This window comes from Leptopilina heterotoma, unplaced genomic scaffold (assembly GCF_015476425.1).
Source record: "Leptopilina heterotoma isolate Lh14 unplaced genomic scaffold, ASM1547642v1 Lhet_212, whole genome shotgun sequence".
NCBI classification, from domain to species: Eukaryota; Metazoa; Arthropoda; class Insecta; order Hymenoptera; family Figitidae; genus Leptopilina; species Leptopilina heterotoma.
In genome coordinates, this window is record NW_025110930.1 from 993,168 (window position 1) to 1,011,571 (window position 18,404).

Sequence of the window (18,404 nt, forward strand, 5' to 3'; positions counted from 1 at the left end):
AAACAGTATATAATTTTAGAAGTAACTTGAATATTCAGAACATCTCCAATTCCGTTCTAAAAATATCGGATAAAAAATAACTTTATCTTCTTTCGGATGAGGTTTTACTATAAAGTTACTATCAATTTTTCTAAATAAGAATAAAATTTATAAAGCTAATAACAAATAAAATTTGTTTTCGATATGAACTACTTGTGGGACAATAGGATATAAAATTATACCCCGCATCTTTCCATTAACAGAAAAGAAAGTTGAACTTTGTCAAATCGAGATTTTCCAATTTACACACACACCCCTAAAAGCAGTGCTCCTCGACCGAATCGGGTCAACAATGACACTGAACTACGTGTAATTTTAAGCTCGAGAAATTTAGAGGCGTTCGATCCGGCAATTTAACTTTCCCTTGTGATCGCCTTTATAACTCGAAAGGATAAGGGTATGGGTGCGGGTGAGAGAGCACCTGATAGCAAGCGAAGTCTGCGTGGCCATTACACGATCAGAAAGCAAAAAGAAGATTTGCTCACGAACAACCAATCGACGATCTCGCGCTAATGAATCTGAACCAACTCAACCAATCCATACCCTCCTTAAGATCAGCTTGAATGAGGCTGAAGGGTGCGGTTCACAATTTGGTTGAAAATAAATCTGTTCCTTTTTTCATTTAACGGACGAGTAAAGTACCCACTGTAGACTAAATTGCCAGATGACTATACTTTTTACTATACATTTTTATCTATATATATGATACATTAATCTATAATTAATATGCTCTACTTTTAAATATGCACAGTAAAAACATCCTTTTCTAAGGATGTCAAATTTTGATTCGTTTTTTGTCTCAATTTCATATCCGCAGAAAAAGTGTGATAAAGTAAAACCTAAAACTAAAAAAAAGTATTATTAAAAAATAATCTGGCGCAATGGTGAATAAAAATTCTAAGATTCAAGTGGAAACTGGAAAATTTTATTCAGATGAAATATTTATCACTTTGACAATTATTAGTTTGTTTTATCACAGGATTTCTTTTTCAGTCCCTAATCACAGTTTTTCTAAGAATATCAAATTGAAACAAAAAAAATTTCCAAAAGTATAAAATTCTTTGCAGAAATTCAATTATGTTCAATATTTCCATTATCTTTATAAATAATAAAATTATTTTCAAAAACTTTAATAAAATTCTTGGCAAAAGTGCAATTTTTTTTAAAAATTACTTGAATTTAATGATTTTCAATATCTTACTTTTTTAATATAAAATTTTCCAAACTTGAATTATTTCCAAAAAAATTTTTTTTAAATCTACGCAAACATTAATGTTAAACATATGCAGAAATTCAATTATTTAGAAATTTTTTATAAATTTATTCGCAATAATTCAATTATTTTCATAAACAATGAACTTCTTTTTATAAATTTAATTCTTTTCATAAATAATAAAACTCATTGCAGAATTTCAATTATTTTTAATACAATTTTAATCGAATTCCTCGAAAAATGTAATTATTCTTAAAATTTTTTACTAAAATTTTTTCGAAAGAATTCAATTATTTAAAAATATGTTGATACAATTCTTTATGAGAATTTATTTATTTTCAATACAATTGCAATCATTTTTCTCAAAAGAATTTAAATATTTTCAAAATTTTTAATAAAAAATTCAATTATTAAAAAAAATTTGAATAAAATTATTTGTATGAATTCCACTATTTTCACAAATAGGTCCCAATCTGGGATAAAAGATAAAACGCAATGTGACTCCAATCTGGACCAAATTTTAATCTATAGCTGAAACAAGGCTTATTCGTTTTATGGTCCCGATCGGATAAGATATTTTATTGACATTATTCTTCACCATAGGGGAGACTAGGTGCAGTTGTTACAATTTTGATAAAAACCGTTACTGTGCTTAGAGTTTAATTCCAATTTGTTTAGTCAAACGATTAAATCAAAGGTATATATTATCTAGTTTTAAAAGGCCACAATTGATTTAGCTCTATATCTATTATTTAATTAAGTAGAAGCATTTGAGTGACAGCTTGTAAATTGTAACAACTGCACAAAGTGAATGTCGGTTGTCACAATACCAAGAATCATCTATAACATTTCTAAGTTGAAGACAAATAATTTCTTATAATAACTTTTATTAATTATTCATAATTTTTGACTCAACGTAATAGAACGTAAAAGTTCCATAGAGATGGCAGCATTAATATTGTTTCGAAATGAAAGAAACTTAAAAAAGTTTTTTTTTCATTAATTTTGAAGACGAATTTAGAAAAACCATGAGATTTTTCATAAAAAATGAGACTGATTACATTTTTGACAAATATTTTACATTTCAAACGAATCTGCTGAATTTTAGAAAAAATATCCGTTTAACTTTGTTAAGTATAAAGGTCTATTAATTATTTAAAAAATATCAGGCAGAGAAATATTTACTTTTGGCCTCTAAAAACCAATGTGCCTATTTTTTTACTTGTAAAGGTTGCTCTCTAAATTTGAATCAGCGAAAAGTCGCTGATTCACCAGCCCAGAGTATGCAGCTGATGAAACAGCGTATATACGCTGGAAAATCAGTACATATACGCTGTTTCATCAGTGTATATACGCTATTTCATCAGCTGCATACTCTGGGCTGGTGAATCAGCGACTTTTCGCTGATTCAAATTTAGAGAGTGCATATAATTTTTAAACATATAACAGTAAGTTCGTAAATAAAAACAAAACATTTTTCTCTTTGTAATCCCATCTCTATAACTAACTATTTCTGAGATATTCCATTTGTAACAACTGCACAGCGTAACAACCGCATTCTTAACGGAATGTTATCAAGAATGCCAAATATTAGTACACACCGAAAAAAAAATATTTTCAATTTTAGAAGATTCGTCTACTTTTGCAGCATTTTTTCCTCTTACATGTGGGCACTAAATTTTTCCTTTCTAATTGAGAGGATTTTCCTCTTTTATATTTTCTATTAAATGTCACTTTTTTAACAGTTTGAAGTTGTGTTCAGACAAACAAAAAACAAATTAAAAATCTTCTTTCTAGTATAAATTTGTTTCAATTTGAGAGAAATAATTTCAATCAAAGAAGAAAGATTAAAATTCATCTTTTAGTTAAAAAACTTTCAAATATAAACAAAAATTCCTCTTTTTTGTAGATGAATATTCTTATATTAAAAATAAAATGTTAAAATAATTGTTAAGCGGAATTTTCTTCTCATTTTGAGATTTTATTTTTTTCGGTGCAGTCTTAGAGAACTGTAGGCTATAAGTTAAAAAAATTAAAGAAGACGCTCGTTATTCAGTTATATATTACTAGTGATAAAAAGAAGAATTTATATTAATACCAAATCGCATTTGAAAATGAACGTTATTATTTAAATTTCGAAAAAAATAAATGTTCACAAATCTTGAACGAAGCCGTTGTTTAATTGTCTTATTTGTGTTGAAGCAAGTTACAAAGATTCCTCCATTGCAGAATTTTTATTTGGAGTTCCATGCAAAATATCAAATTTCCTACACATATATGTATATACCCTCGGAACAAAATGGTGGCCGAAGTGGTACCTTGTACGGGCTTGGTGCAAGGCACGTAGTGGTGCCGAGCCAAGTCTTAGTATACAGACAACCTCAAGTACATACATATATTCGCATACTTTTTATGGTTAGTTCTATATAGCAGCCATAGCAAGAGAGCAGGGCTATCATTATGGCGGCATTAGACTCCTTATCGCTGGTTTCCAACGCAAGTCCTGGCCGAACGCGCTCGCCATCATTATATTTTCCATGGCATAAGAAGAAACCTCTCGGGGAAACATTACTACTGCCCGTGAAACAACGCCGTGTTATAAGTTTTCTAGGAAACCTCGTCATCTGACTCTTAAAAAACAGAACTCGCTCTTTTAAACACGAGATTAGCCGTAAAAATTTACTGATTTTTGTTGTTCCACCTTTTGACTTTCTTGTAAAACTCCATTATACAACAAGATATTTTTCAGAACTCCTCACCACAAGTCGCGAATGTTTTGCATTATATTTTGTTTTGTTATTAAAAAATAGGAGACAGTGCAAAATGTCAACCGTATTTTTATTCTCGTTGAGACGAGAGATTTTAAAGATTTTAAAAAAGGCATTTATTACTTTTTTGCACTAATAGTGTCGTTTATGTTAAAAGAAAACGTTTTTATGGTTACAAGATTTTAAATGAAGAACAATATGAAATGATCTTGTTAATGCTTTTTTTAAAAGTTATGCGTTACTCTTATGAATATTGCTCTGATGATGTTGCTCTTTCTACACTTTTTCTTGAAATTTTTCTCGAAATTTACAAATTGATACTAATATATGGTGTAACGAATTTTTGTCACACAGAAAAATATAATTATAAGAATAATAAAATATAAATGAAATAAATTGACCCAGACAATTAATACAAAAATTAAACAACAATTAATAAAAATCACGAGAAAAATCAATTCATTAAGAGGAAATAAAAAATAACATAAAATACATTCAATATAAAAACACAATCAAAATATATTTAAAGAAATTTCAATGATTATGATGACTCGAGTCAAATAAAAAAACGTTATACATTTGAGATTTTCTGCCCGCGTTATAATAATACACTTATACACAATCACACACAAAGTCAATTTATAACAAATAATAATTTAGGACATAAAATTAAAAAGAACGATTATCAAACAAAAATATATCAAGATCATATAAAACAATTAAATACAATGAATTTTCGAACATATAAAATTATATAAGTAAAATACTCATCGCTTCTTTCATTGGCGGGAAATGTCGAACGGCGTGGATTCGGAGATTATTGTAGGCCTTTTGTACACCAAATGATTATTGAGGTCTCGAGTTTTCCTCCTTTAAATTAATCTCAAGTGAATTAATATTTATTGCATTGCACTTGAACAGGATTGCATGTCACTTGAACTCGCCCATCTAATTCTCCATTTCACTCCTTAATTTCACCCGACAAATAATTCCGCCCATCGCATTATTAAAAGCGCCACACTAATCAAAATTTAAATAATACAAAAATAAATAAACAAACCAAAATTAATTAAATAAGAAAACGAAACTATATCGAGATTGTAAAATTTTACCTTGAGGTCTACGGCATCGGACTTCGCGTATGGCGCAGATTTTCCCTTATCAATTTTTGGGAAGCGAATGAGAAAGAGAATTAGAGGGGCGATTATTTAATACCGCGAAAAGATTTCCCTCCAATTCAACCCACTCTCCGAATCCATTACGAGATTCCCTGAAATATTACATTTTTCACCGAATTTGAACGATGACCGAAACGTTAAACAGGTTGCATATATTTAGGTATATCTCGATAATTATAAACTCAAAAACACAATTAACTAATTTTCCTACAATGGATCAAATTGATACAAAAAATGTAAATAAATTTGACTTGATAAACAGATGGGTATCAATTCGTTGTAATTTGATACTTTTAAGTTAAGAGTGCGAATAAAAAGCTGAATTCTTCGGTACAGTTGAATAGTGTCAGCATTGATTCATTGGATACTAGATTCGTAATACATTATTCAATAATTACTAATTCATCACCAATTTCATCCAGAGAAAAAATCTTATATTAAGGAAAAATTCTCTTTCATTATCCTCTCAAAACAAAAGTGCATTGAACACTTGATAGTCAAAATTGTAAATAAATTGTATTCGAATTGTAAATTATTTCATCCGAACTTCCATTATCCGAACTTTTTCGTCACACAGAAAAAAAATATTTTCAATTTTAGACAATTCCTCTTTTTTGCAGGATTTTTTCCTCTTATATATGGGCACTAAAGTTTACCTTTCTAATTGAGAGAATTTTCCTTCTTTATATTATTTCTGCTAAATGTAACTTTTTAAACAATTTGAAGCTGCGTTCAGAAAAACAAAAAGCAACTTAAAAATCTTCTTTCTGATGGCATAAATTTGTTTCAATTTGAGAGGAAAAATTCCAATCAAAAAAAAAAAACTAAAATTCATCTTTTAGTTGAAAAAACTTTCAATGTATAAACAAAAATTCCTCTTTTTTGTAGATGAATATTCGTATATTGAGAATGTAAAAATAATTGTTGAGCGGAATTTTGTTCTCACTTTGAGATTTTATTTTTTTCGGTGCATCTGAAACTCAAACTTTCAATTTTTACATCTATCAATACAAAAATCTTACAATTAAGTCAGAAGTCCGCAAAGTTTTTAAAAACGAAAATGAAAAATAAAAATAGGCTTTACTTATTGTTTAATCTTCAAATTCTAATTATTTATATCTAACTATCCTCTAAGAAAAATTTATTTCTATAAAAATTTAGATACATCAGAATTGGATATAAACCTTTAAAAAATATTTTTTTCTAATTTTTGGTTTTTTAAAATGTTTCCGACTTCAGCCACATAAAATTTTATAAAAATAAAAAATTTTTGTTGATTATCCATTAATTTTTAATAAATATAGATAAACACAGTTTTTGTAATGCGGTGTCAAAATGGGACAAAGAACGTATCAAAATTGTTGTAACGCAACGCTTTGATGTTATAATGGTATCAATTTAAGAATTTTAGAAAAACTGAATGTGAACGAAAATAATTGTAATTTTTATTATTCAAACCAGGTTCTGCTCGACTTAGTTCGGATAATCGAGATTCCACAATTTTGGTAATTGATAATAAAACAGACAAATTTTTTTTTGTATTGTTATTTTGTTTGGATTTATAATTTTAGTCTGATATTATATTGTTTGATAAAAATCCATTATCTTAATTATTTAAAATATTTTATTTATGAGCTTTCGCCCGTCGACGACAGGCATCCTCAGATATTCAAAACTGAAATACATGTAAATTTTTTTTTGTTTCTGATGTCAAAAACATTGAATTCAAGTGAAATAAATACTAAAATTAATTTATGATTTAAAGATAAGAGAAGAATTGTCATCTTTCTTAATTTATACATCTTCGAAGGGATAAAATCTTACTCGTGACATAAAGTTATTAATTAATGTGAGTAATTAATTCTTAATCATTAATTATATTTATTTAAATAAAAACATTTAATTTAGTGCATCAAAATAGCTTTTCTTTATTAGTTCATAACCATAATAGTCAAATAATAGAATGGAAAATTCTCTTTTAATGAAAACTATTGCTTTTGATATCATATATGATCATAAGAGGAAAATATGCTTTAAATTTAGAAGAATGCCCTACAATGGAGATCAATTTTTTCAGGTCGTTGAACAAATTAGTGCTATTGAATTAATTAATAATGAATAATACAAATTTTGAGATAATGTTCTCACTGGTAAAATTTTAAAAGCAATGACTCTATTAAAATCACAACAACCTACAAAATTATCAATGTTTGTTGGTACAAGTTTTTCGTTTTTATAAGAGGACCTAATTCTTTACATATACACACTAATATTGTAACAATGTTATTATGTTTCTGACAAAAGAATGAAAATCATTGATGATTCTCAATTGTAATTATATAAATATCACTTATTTTTTAGAAAAAATACAACTGATAATTAAATTTACAGTTTAAATGTTTTGCTGTCACAAATAATTATTAGCTACCATGCAACTAAAAGTTTAGAATATAAGACTATAAAATATAAAAATTTTACATCATATCTTCAATATTAAAAAATGTTATTCTTACGTCAGAAATTTTGTTTATTTGATAGCATACTTTTCTCCGTGCGTAATACAATTTACAATGCTATAAATTATACAGATCAGACATTTTTAGCCAAACAGATAATTATTGTCATAATTTCTTGCCAACTTGTACTAAAAAAATTTGTGAGATTTATACTTTACACAGTAATGATATCAATTTACAACATAAAAACTTGATGATATTTTATTTCATGTAGTTAAATACATGGTCCAAATATTGCGACAAAAATCTTATAAAATTTTGAGATGAAAAATTTAATTGCAATACTGCGAATGAATGTTTATAAGAAAACTAATAATAAGCACTTTAATACTAAATGTTTTATTCTATGTATTTAAAAGTATTATAGTGAATGTAAATGGCATTTTCCTTATTTAAAGAGTCATTGTCTACTACTTATTAATGACTACAATAATAATATAAATTTTATGAAATGTTTGACATAATATAATGTAGAACTAATTTCAGCTTAAGAAATAAATTGTTTATACTTAAAAATTACACAGGAATTATAGATTCAAGAAAGTATACACTTTTGTGAACCTTAGATAAAAATTAAACGTGGAAGAAATGTGTAATTCTAATCATAATTAATGATTTTAGAAATTAGAATTGCCTGTAATTAGATTTGACACTTGTTTAAAGGTTAAAAGCTTCTTAAAAGAAGATTATATGTACTTTATAATGAAAATTTGATATAGACAGAGGGATTTCATGTAATATTACTGTTGTAATTGATTATTTACAATTACACTTAAATGTGTAAAAACTTACTGCGAAGATGAAGAGTTTATAAGATGAGAACTAAATTACAATTGGTTCGACTTATTCGAACCAGCGACGGCAAAGATTTTTGCCGAGACAATTAAATAAAAGGGTAAATTTTGATATTTATCAACACATCACATGTAACTAGGATCCACGAAACACTGACAGTATGTGACAATCCGTTCTCATCGAGGACCGAAGAGACTATAAGGTGGTTTCCATCCCCCAATGGCAGACTGGCACTGGCGGACCCGCCGCTGCAATCATTCCCGGTAATGATTGTCATTACCGAGACCGTCAGGGCAAAAGTGAGGGAGAGAGCACGAAAGAGAATTATAGAGAACTAAAAAGAGATAAAGGGAGATAGCGGGTGGACGGGTGGAAAGCAGGATTGGCTTGTATTTGCGATTGCGTTTCCGTTTATTCCCATTGGTTGTGCGAAAAATTATAACTGCGAAGGAATTTATATACACACAACCACAACAGAGTTGAAATTTTCTTCTTCTTCTTCAAAACACCATGGAAACTGTCTCTCTCTCCAGAATCACAAATAAGGAGACGTTCAGTGAGATATACCTGCTCTAGAAATTGGTAATGGTCCAAACAGATGATTAACTTCTCAGAATTTGTAGACTAGTTCTGTACCAAAACACAAGTAATTGCCGAACCTCGGGAGATAACTATTGGCTACAGTTCCAATGTTTGTTGAAACTTCCATTTCTAAATCCGAGTAGAATTCTCAAGACAAAGTGATATTTCGACTTTTCGAAAGTCCTAAAAATCAAGCTAATAAGAAATTGCCAACCGGTTTGGGTAGAAAAAATTAAAAATTGTACAAGTTTTTTGTCTCGTTTAGTCGTTTTGTTTCACTTCGTGTGAATGTGTGGCTGAGAATATTCATTTTTATCACCACAGAGTGAGTACAATAGTTGAATGATTTAAATGTTCCGTTATCTTCATAGAATTTTTCTCCACTCGAAGCAGCCCTCAAGCTCGTTCAAAGAGTTCGGCCGAACGATTATAGTCGCCTGCTAGATTCACGTGTGGCCTACGACGCTTGAATAACTTTTCTGAATGGAAGATTACGAGTTGAACAGTACTCGTTCCGTACGAGAAATTGTAGAGTTCAGAATAAAGGCAGAAACTTATTTTATTTACCGTATTTTGCAAAGTGTCACATTGTCGAGTTTTGAAAATTAAATATTATTAAATTTACTGCCTCGACTTCTTAAAAATCGTGACACCTACTGTAACTCGGAAGTCAACAGACTTGATGATTGGAGTATTGCGCAGAAAGAATAGAATTTCAGCAAAGAGAAGACGAGGGCCCTTTGATTACCGCATTACTTCCGCGTGGTCGAACATCATTTGCCTCACACCATCCCAATGATTTGAGGGCAACCCTGTTAAGACCATTATGCTACGGTTGAAACGGACGTCTCCAAAAACTTACACCCCTGCAATTACTAGGCACAAATTAACAGTTGCATTGTATATTATAAAACAAATTTTTATTCTCATTTTGATAATTAATAATACAAATAAAGAGTTATTTTAACGAGTTAGTAAAATATCTTTCACATCAAAATTTTTGCATTCTATATTATAAAACAAATTTTTATTATCGTTTTCAAAATTAACGATACAAATGAAATTTTAACGTTTTAGTAAAATATGTTTAACATGAGAATTATTACATAAATATTTCTGTTCATATGCGAATAAACAAAACACTAAAGTCATATTCTGCACTTAATTACAATGAAACATGCAACAATGCTACAAAATTTAACAATACATAACAAATGTAATATTAATTTTAAGTTTTTAAAAAAATACCAGATTTTATCTAATTCGAAAATAATAATACCTACTGTGGAGAAACTTGTTATATTGACAACATCTTCTCGATATTAGCGTTGTTTTAATGAACACAGGATATGCTGTTATTTTTAAGATGATGTTTATTAAAATTTTTTAATTTAAGTCTGATAAATTTATTTCGGTTTTAAATAAAGGGTGACATCAAGCACCAATCGCAACTTAAATCGCAATTAAAAGAAAAACTGAAAAATTATAGTTTTTTACTATTGAATTGTCGAATTGAATGGAAAAAGGTTTTGCTTTAAGAAAGTCGTTCGTTCTCAACAACATTATAAATTAAATGCTTATTTTTAAAGCAAGCAATGCCCAAATTTTGAAATTTAAATTACAAGCAGGAATATTTAAAAATTAAGAAAGTGTGTAATGCTCAAACTGTTCAAAATTATATAAAAAATTAAAAACCTTCTTAACTTATTCACAATAATATGGACTTTACACTTCCTTTGTTTTTCAGTTGGTTTACATTGTAAAAGTAAAAATTGAGGCTATTTTTGAAATCTATAATATTTTTGAAAAACTAGTGTATTAATACAATTAAGATGAAAATCTTTGCACAGAAATGTGTAAATGAATTTACTTCATTTTTTAAATAAAAAAAATCTCAATTTCGAAAAAATTATAACCCTTTTGTCATGCCACCCTTAAAAAAATTATAAACTTACTTTAGTAAAATCAAAACTTTTTGAAACTTTTGCGCATTTCTGTCAACTTTTACTATTTTCAAAGCGAATTTTTCTATACGCTCTAACTAATTTTTACAAAAATATACTTCGATTGTGGAAACTTTTACTCCAAAAATATTAAAAATTATCAAAAATTATCAAAAAAATACTTAGATCGTAGAAACTTTTACTTCAAAAGTATTAAAAATTGACAAATTAATACTTCGATCCTGAAAACTTTTACTCAAAAAATGTTAAAAATTTACTTTGAAAATAGTAAAAGTTACTTTATTTATTTCCTCCGTGCAGTTATTAGCACGGAATAATAAAAGAATCTTTGATGACATTAAATTCATAACCAAAAATAAAAAAATAAAAATAAGAAATCGAAAGAAAATAAACATTTTGAAAAAGGTTAAAATAAATGAAACATTGAAGAATCAACGTAAATTTAAGGTAGAAAGCATTATTAAAATTAGAAGTAATAAAAACTAGACACAAGTAAAATTCAAGAAAAAATTTGATATCCGCAGAAAAACCGTGTTAGTGATTCTAGGAATATGTGATACGGAATGTACAGGAAAAATTTATTGCATTTTGACATCTAAGTATACTTTCTATATAATTTACATATATATTTTTTCCCATATGGTTGAAAAATGAAAATTATTTATTCTACACAGTTGGTGCATAAAAATATAATATACAATATAGTATAGCCGAGCACTTTAGAATCTCTAGACATCATCTACATCTCTTTCTCCTTCTGTTCCATTTGTGATGATCTCGGTCGAACAGGAAGAACCAAATAAGTGGAAGAAGAAATGTCGAAATGACGTGAACGAAGCGTGAATCTAAAGATCTTTACAGTCGATTGTCCTGGAATTATGGCACCATTAGGGCATGTAACTTAACTATGACGATTTTGCGTCGTTTCTGACGTCATGAAGTCGTGAATTCTAATGTGATCGGGCACCATGAAATGCTCTTCTCCCTCTGCTAAGAGTATATTTTCTCTTTCTCATCTCCTGCATTAAGCACTTCCAACGACAATTTGCGATACATTTGCAAGAGACGAGACAGGAGATTCAACTTGGTCCTCTTCCATGAAAATTCTCGCTGCTCCGGCACTCGGAAGGAAAACTGCGAGACAAGATGCGGTTGTTAATTTGATGCTGAAACAAGTACGTAATGGCTATGGAAATTGTTATTGGTATAAGTCTGCAACACTATATATATGGAAAGATGAGGCTTTCCTTTTCTTAATGCTGGAAAAATTGTTTGGTTTTATTTTTGACTATACTCTTCGAAAACTATAGTTATGCTCAGAAAGGGGTTTTTATTGCAAATAGCGCTAAATGATTTAAAATAAAATTAATGTCATATATTATTGCAGTTTTTTTAAACAGTTTTTGTAATTTTTTTTAAAGAATATTTTATGAAATCTCTGGCTCGTACGAATTCATGCAGTCCTACGGTGCGAGTCTCATCAGGAAGGAAGTTAACGGTTGTCATGGGAATGCGACCAGCCCTATATGTACTTATATGCTCACTGTTTTAAAATACTCACGATTTCAGATTTTCGTATTTTTTTTCTCTGAACTCGGTAATAGTTTCAACACTACAGACTTTTTTAATTAATTAAAGTTTTATATGTGTTTCATCCGCATCACTGTCGTTTTTATTTTAGCAGATTATCGCAATTTTACAAAAGTCATTCCGATTTCTGGTTGGAAACTAAATTATACAAAGTGTTCTACATTAAGTTGCGTGTCTTTAGGACACGTTAAAAACAAGTTTATAATTTTCAATTATTGGAACTAATGGTAGATTTAAATTTCAAAATAATTGTATTACCGGCCTTTGTGACTTTTATGTTTCGTTTCTTCAAAATGTCAATTTAGAAAAAATTGAATAAAAAAAAACTTGAAACGCATTCACTTAAAAGCAGTAGTGCACCATTAAATACTATTAGGTTACTCTCACCCTTTGGCCGGAAATTTCTTCACCTTATAACTTTATTGGAGGAAGATGAAAAATCCTTCGTCATTGGGAAAGTGACGATTGACTTGTCTTTGAGGTCGGAGATTCTTAAAAGCATCCTCAGCACGTTTTAACGGTTCATAACGATCTTCTTCTATAAGACGCAGCATTACGAATGGTCCTGGGCGTGCCTTATCTTGCTTCTATATCTTGTTCGCACGAGGATTTTTTCAAGATAATGATCTTACTTAATTGGTCCAGGAAGCATCAAGAGCCAACCTAAATCAACAATTGGTAATGTCCTAGATAATAACAAACTAGTGTCATTTAATATAAAGCAATGTATTGTGAAATTTGCAATTTAAAAATATAAGTTGACATTAAATCGGATTTAAATTTAATTAGTGTGGATGCGAACATACACATACATTTCTGTTTTGTTTTAATCGAAAGGATTGTTTAAATCAACCGCACCTGTACGACACTGACAGACCTATAAGTGGTTGCAAAACACCGAAATAAGCAAAGACCGATTAGAATGAATCTTGAAATTAATTGCTTCCTGTCAAGTCACCTTATTCTTTGGAGCTTTAGACACGATTCTCCCACGCCTCATGTACCACAAAAGGGAAGAAGGAAAGTCACTCCTATACCTACTGGACACATCCAATAAGCCATTTGTTTCAGAGTTCCATTAATTTCCAACTATGTGTCATTACATTCATGCACATAAGCTTTATTTCCATTCAGATATTGAAAAAGTAATTAAGTTTACATACAACATTGGACAAATATTCATTTTTAAGAAACAACATTAAAAAGATGTGTCACTAAATAGCTTTGAATTGTTTACTATTCTGAATCTACAGTGGTCATGACTTTAAAAAATACCTCACACAGTTAAATATTTGTGATGTTGAGACACACAAACCCAACTATGTAACTAATATTCTACTTTAGCACACATGGTGTGGATATCGATTATCTTTTCAGCAGTTCAATCATAGTTCAAGAAGCCATGGAGTGAAGGACCCCCATGGAGTGGCGTTGCTACCTGACTCCGAAGATCTTTCAACCTGTCCAACTTTTATATTAATCATGTTGGCCACCTAAGGCTCCTAGGAAATTTTCAAATTAATGCGCCTTTATTCAGAGCGATATATTAATAAATTCATAACTATTGAAGATGTAACACAAGTCAAAAGAGAAATAATTCTTCATTTGTTACACTTGAATTTGAACCAAAAAAAAGCATTGCCGAACAATAGATAACATACATAAAAAATAGTGCTGAACAATAGATAACAAGAGATGTATCGGATAATAATTAATATCGAACAACTGTTGAAATCTTTATAAAGTATTAACAAAACGTAAATTTTTAAAATCTTTTTAATAAATTGTCCATCAATCAGATTATTAATATCATACGAGTGAAAACTAGTTATAAAACACCATTTTTTAAAAAAAATAATCAGATTTTTTTGCAATTTAATGCCTGGTTTGAACTACAGGCGATGAGATACGAGAAAATTAATATTCTCGGGCATTTTTTCCATCGTCGACAATTTGAATCAATTGCCGAGGACTTCGAGCTCTATATAATGCTCAATCACATCGTCCTGTTAGATAAAGACTCAACTAAATTACAAATGTCGTATTTTCCGAATTCTTTTTAAGATGTTAAAAAGACAGCAAAGGTATGAAATAATGTTTACATGTATATAATAAGTGCGAGAAAGTGCAATATTTTTTTATACTTAAAAGAAACTATCGTATTTATACACACATAGCACACCTAATGCTTTTATTCTAGGAAATATTGCTTTATCTTTTATGCATTGATTGATTCTTGGAACTACGAAGAATGCTAGCGCATTCATAAGAGAAATCATAAACAGCTAACTAGTTATTCTAAAGGTTTGTTACTCGAGTGCGAGAAGAATATAATTTAAAAGTCTTGTAAGCAAAAATACAAAAATTTAATAGTTTCTAGAAACAAAATTTGATGCATGCGATAATAAAAGAGAGAAACTTATACTCGTAAATGTATTATTTATTCATCGTAAAATATGCAAAAAGAATTACGTAATTCTTCAATGTGTATTCAATATATTTATCCTTTTTTTCCACATACACATATTATTAAATATGGACAATTAATGAATGCATCCTGCGCGCAGAACCAACAATAAAATATAAAACTTTTCCTTGAGCGAAATTAAAAAGAAAAAAGGCGCGCACAAAATCATTTCTCTCTCACAACGTTGCAATTGAGGATTACTGCAACCTATCATGCGAGTGCAAGTTTCAACAGCAAGGTCGCATAATAAATGTAATTACAAATTTAACGCCTTTTTCCGATGATATGAAATGAAACAATATATAATGGGATACCGGCTCTAATAGGTAAAATGCGTGCTCAGAAACCTACCGAGTACGCAAATGAACTGAGACGAATTTACAGAAAGATCGACATCGACTCCGTTTTCAGCGAAAAAAGGTCCTTGCGAAGGAAATAAGTCAAAACAAGTTTCTAATACCAGAACAAAGCAGGATAAGACGTCTTCTTCTGCATGCAGTCAGTCCCCCACAGTTTTCGTCCTTCTACATACATATACCTCTTTCGTTTTTATTTTCATTTTCTCTTCTTCAACTTTTTATTCATTTCCCATCCAAAGGCGATTGCTGTGAGCTGTACTTCTATATCCTGTGTCAGGTTTGAGAAGACAATGATTAATCGATTTCTCTTTGTCTTCTGATAATGAGATTTTAGTTTGCGCATCAGATTCACCTCCTATATATAGGTGGCGGAAAGAGTAATTCTATTTTTTATGAAAATTTAAGAAAGTTCTCTTGTACAACACTTGGAAATATTTGTTGTCATTGCGTCTTTAAATTCTAACTCGAATTACGTTTTGTAAAAAACAAATGTCAAATGTTTCTTTGGCTTTACGGTCGGTAAGAGTCTCAGCCAAGCCCATCCTCTTTCATAATACATAGGAAATAATACCTACATTAACACACTTAGGCATATATGGAATTATTCCTTTTCCGTTTAGAAAAAAAAGTTTACCATTAAATTCCAGCAGTGAAAGAATCGTTAATAAGGAAGCAAAAAATTTTGATTGTCATGAAGAAACATTTATTGTTCTCCCAGTTATTATATCATTAAATCAATCTGCATATTAAAAATCTTAAACTAACATAAAAGAAACTAATTTCAATACAATAAAATACCTTAATGTTAGACTCGGGTGCTTTATTTATTTTATATGCTTTATATATTTATATATTTTATTTTATTTATATATTTTACTTATTTTTAAAACATATTTCATTTATTAAAAATATCGCATATAAACTTAAATGATATAAAAGAAATTGTTGCATTTCGAGTTGGGAAAAAATTAAATGCTTTGCGGATTGGTGTATCAAAAGAAAGCAAAAGGTACAAAGAAAAGTAAAAAGAAAAAAAAGAAAAAAAAGAAAAAAAAGTAAAAATAAGAGAAACACGAGGTCCGACGTCGCGACAACACAGGAATCGGCTTGTAGGTATGCGGTTGCTCCGATTGTGTTTAATCCTCCGCAAGCTAGAAATTTGCCGACATGCTGGACACGAGAAATGCGACTCCTTTCCGCGACAATCGATTCCTCGATAATATCGGTCTCATTTGTCAACCAGCGGACCGTTTAAATGCAAATGAAACCAGAAACCCTTCTAACTTCCAAAGGCGCAAGACAATTTGATTACTTTATCTCCTACAACAGTGTCATAACTGAATTACATTATCAATGAAACATCATAGTTGCGAATTATTTCAAAATCATTTTCAAATTTTAAATTCAGTTTATTCCTGGGGGGAAGGTAATTTCAATTTCAGAATATTTCTAGTAAAAATTATTTCTATTCTAATTCGCAAAATTTATTACTTATAAATTATTTAATGAATAATTTTACTTAAATATTTCAAAATTAATTGAATTTTAAAAGTTGCGTTTACAATTTTCATAAATTGATGTACTTCAAAAGGAATTTGGAATTTTGTAAAATACAATTTTAATGATTTAAAAAATTTTAATAATTCAAATTCTTCTGAAAATAGTTAAATTTTTTAATATGTATTTCATTAATTATTCAAGATAATGGATTTATAGAAGAATTTTAAGTTAAAAATACTAAAAAAAAATTGAAATTTGAAGAAGTTACAAATGATTGCAGAAATTCAATTATTTTCAATAGTAATAAAATTCTTCGCAGAAATTCTATTATGTTCAAAATTTTTTTTAAATTCTCATCAAAATTTCAATTATTTTCATAAATAATAAAATTCTTCTCTGAAATTAAATTATTTTCAAAAATAATAAAAATTTCACAGGAATCCAATTAACAAATATTTTATATAAAATTCGTCTGCAAGAATTCAATTATTTTCATAAAAATAATAAAACTCGTCGCAGAATTTCATTTGTTTTTAATACAATTTTAATCGAATTCATCCTCGAAAAATGTAATTATTCTTAAAAATTTTATTAAAATTCATCAAAAGAATTCAATTCTTTAAAAATTTGTTGATAAAATTCTTTATGAGAATTCAATTTTAAGGAATATGCAATTATTCAATAAATTATTTATTTTTTTATTCAAATAATTGAATTCTCGGAGAATTTTCTAATAAAAATTGATTTAAAAATGAATTTCAGATAAAATTGTGGGCAATAATTGAATATTATAAAAGCATTATAGCGTAAATTTTTAGAAATAATTAGATTTTTAGATGGTTTCAAATTAAAATGTTTGAAAATTTGAATTTTTCATACTTTTAACTGACAATTCATTACAATTAATTTTTTGGAAAAAGTTTAATTGAATTTTTTTTTAATTTTTTATTTTTTAATATATTTAATTTAATTATTGCAGAATTTCCAAATAATCGAAATTCTGTAAAATTGAATTCTTAACAAATGGATTTGAAAATTCTGAAAGCGATCTTTTTCAAAAATCATTAAAAATAATTGATTTAGAGAAGAATTTTAGTTAAAAATTCTAGAATATCTTCATGTTTTATAATAATATTTTTATAAATTGTTGAATTTCAAAGAGATTTGAATTTGGATTTTTTTAAAATCTTAATATATACAAATAATAATAATGAAATATTTATTTTAAAAAAGCAGTTATTGATGTTTTTGAACAATTTTACAAATAAATAAATTCGTAAATAAATGTAACAGAACATTTTTTTTGCGTATTTTTTCTTTTATTTTCTAAAAATTCAAAAATTTCAATTTCGTTTTCAATTAAAATTTGAAATTGACAAATAGAATTTATAAACATTTTTTCCCTTTATTTTAAAAAAAATGAATTTTATTAA